General features: G+C 44.3%; 1 long non-coding RNA gene across 1 annotated transcript; it reads left to right on the top strand.

Annotated features, from left to right (window-relative positions):
• The first annotated feature begins 637 nt into the window (after positions 1-637).
• Positions 638-3,020, top strand: LOC117550955. Its single transcript, XR_004569725.1, has 3 exons — positions 638-705; positions 967-1,063; positions 1,369-3,020. It is a non-coding gene; the product is annotated as an uncharacterized LOC117550955 (long non-coding RNA).
• The last annotated feature ends 234 nt before the right edge of the window (positions 3,021-3,254 follow it).

Consider the following 3,254-nt stretch of genomic DNA (forward strand, 5'->3'; position numbering starts at 1 on the left):
CACCCGCTGTCCGCTGCTGCCGTGCGAAACTCGATAGCATAATCCACCACCTGGCGTTTATGCTGCCGCATCTGCAGTAGTCTTCGGCTGGCTTCTGTTGCAGGTGATGAATGGTCAAAAATACGACTCATAGTGTCTGTGAAGTCGGGTAATGAGTAACATAGTTCCGTGTCTCTGGACCATTCTGCAGTAGCCCAGGCTGCAGCTCTTCCCGTTAAATGGGACACAATGAATGCCACTTTCACGTCTGATGAAAAAGCGCCTGGGTTGTGTTGGAAATGCAGGTCGCACTGCACTAGGAAAGCTCTGCAATAGACCTATTGCTAAACCACGCCCCAAATAGAATTTGTCCAATCATATCACAGCGAAAATCCCTCCTGACAGAAAACTCGGACATCACCAGAAAAGCCGTTTGTGGGGTGCATCAAACCAAAACCAGACGTCTGTGATCGAAACCACTGTGAAGAGTTCAGTTTCTATGTTTATTATCTAGCTAATATCTGATGGTGAAACGCTGTGCGTGGGGTACCTGTAATTTCGGACACCAGGTACCCTGAAAGACTGGATGGAGGAGTATATTTCGTACCTTTTCCGAAGCCCAAAAGAAAACTCGACAAATGCAAGCGGTGGATTATGCTGTGTCGTCAACCACATACACAACTGAATGTGAAGACAATTATCAAGGACACTTATGTTTGCTCAAAGGTAAGGTCAATTCATAAAGACATCATATTTGACGGTATGTATTAGAAACGTAGACCAAACTATTAGTTTGCTAACGATTGACTTTGACTGCCAACTAGCTAGCGTATATCCAGCCCAGCTAGCTAACGTTAGCTGCCAACTTGTTAGCCAGCTAACTAGCTACAGTGTTATCAACATCAACGTTTGCTGTCTGACTTTTCGTCCTCGCTAGTTAGCTGGTGTTTTTAGCTAACTTTTGCTAACTGTCTTTTCACCTCAAAGCACTTCAGAGATGGGAAGCCAACTCTGGAATATCAGATCCCATCCGGGCTCTCGTGTGTGCTGCTCCGAAAAGACACAGACCCTCACCCAAAAAAAGGTAACGCTACAGTCAGCCAGGTGCATAACAGTGAAAATGATGACCAACAAGGACAGTTATAGTTATAGATTTAATGTAGTGACCACCACTGCTAACATTCAACATCATATTATCATTTCAATGGTTACACAAGTCACCACTACACACGACAGGCAACAAGATTAGATATTTTATATAAAGAAATACATGGCTACCTTTTTACTCTTGCTTTTAACTGTTAACTTTCATCTGCTGTTGCTTTTATTAGCTCTTGCTTCTATTTTAATGTTATTTTAACTTGAACTCCCCCCGCGGCCATTGTCAAGAGTCATTCACGGTCGGCTTTGTTTGTCCGAGTTTTCAAAGGGGGCGTGGCTTAGCGATAGGTCTATTGATGTAATCACCGGAAAACCTCTCCGGGAGAGCCAACAGGATCCGCGACATGCAGGCGGTCAGCTATGACTGACGTCATCGGCGGAGCAGTCTGAAGGTGAGTGATGAACTGTTGCATCTGATTCGTCAGCTGTTGTATCTGTGCAGAGACGGAAACTTGAAGTTCGGCCTGGTTTCCTACCAGTGTCTGCACTCCTTGGCTGATTAATCCCAGCTGTTCCTCGTGATACAAAAATCCTCGCGCCTTGGGCTGACAGGGCGGCGTGAAGAGTTTTTTGGGTCGGCTGAGTCCATTGTGGTCAGTTCGTTCTGTTATGAACTTGGCTACACAAGGATAAGGACTCAAATGCACGACCCGGGAGCCAAAGGTAAAGTACAATTAAGATACTTTATTTGCACAAAATAGGTAACAAAAGAAGATCACTCTTAAGAGATGACAAAAAAGGTTTGAGCAAGGCAAAACAGAAAATCGCTCACAACTAAACTTATAATAAGTTTCAGGAGCCAACATAGGCTTTGAATCAAAACGAGCTGAAGAGCATAGCTCTGTCATGAGGACAGGACAAGACGAACTGACACTGAACGCTGGGAGACTGGGGAATTTAAACACTCAACAACAAGACACAGGTGAACACAATCAGGGGCGGGGCTGATACTGATGAGGGCGGGAGAACACATGAGGAAAGGGAGTCAAGGGACCTGAAATGAGACGTGACAAAAACAAAACAGGAAGTGAAAAACAATACAAAATAAACATGAAACACGATTGACTAGCACTTTTGACGGTGCACAACAGATAGAATCTCAGAAAGTACAGGTATTTGTGTTGTAAAAGTAAAAAGTGGTCAGAAAAATAAGTAGTGGAGTAAAGTATATACCAGAAAAATGTACTTAAGTACAGTAACAAAGTATTTGTGCTCCACTACTTCCCACCTCTGTCCAACTTTCATCGGACATTTCGACCCTGAACCACAGTGTCCTTCTGTTGGCGGGTCATCCTCCCCTGGCTTCCAGCACAACTCTTCACGCCTGTTCCAGAGCCAACAAGAGGCTCTTTCCACTGCCTCCCTCAACCTAAGAGCAGCTGTTTTTGACTCCCTACCAGCTGTTCCCAGAGCATCTTCCACACAGATTGCACTGTGAAGCCCCTGCAGTCGTCCTCAACTTGGAAAGGCCAGGCCTGCCACCCTTTGTCCCTGCATTGAGGGACCAAGTCCTGGTACTTGGTGGCTGTCTTACTTACACATATTACAGTTTTAGTTTAATACACACAGTAAGCTTCACACACACTATTTAATGAACATAGGTTCACCTGCTGAATTGAACCCGGAGGAAATTAACCAAAGAAAGTGAAAAGCATAAAGCAGATTCAGGCAGGAGAAGTATAGATTCACAAGTATTATCCTACAGAACAGTACAGTTTACAGAGAAGAGATAACATCTGATCCTTTTACAACAAATATGCTCTTTTTACTAACACGCTAATCCTGATAGTAATCTAAGGTTTTTATAAATGTAGCCTGATTTGTTTTATGTAACTCTAAGGAAATACTGTTACCTTGTTTAGTCTCCTGATTAAATGCAATCCTGGTCTTTACATGGTGTGTGTGTCTGTGTGTAATCTGCGATGTCGTGGGGGGGGGGGGTTATTAATGTTTCTTCTCTGGGTGGAAAGGGACGGGCGAGGCTCTGCTGATGTTGCCTTTGTTACAGAGCCACGCTGCACTTTTATTCTGGTGTGAACATGGAGATAATGATGACTCCTCCGCCCTCTCTGCTGCTGCTACGTCTCTTTTAAAGCCCGGGTGTAAAGCAACCC

This window comes from Gymnodraco acuticeps, unplaced genomic scaffold (assembly GCF_902827175.1).
Source record: "Gymnodraco acuticeps unplaced genomic scaffold, fGymAcu1.1, whole genome shotgun sequence".
NCBI classification, from domain to species: domain Eukaryota; kingdom Metazoa; phylum Chordata; class Actinopteri; order Perciformes; family Bathydraconidae; genus Gymnodraco; species Gymnodraco acuticeps.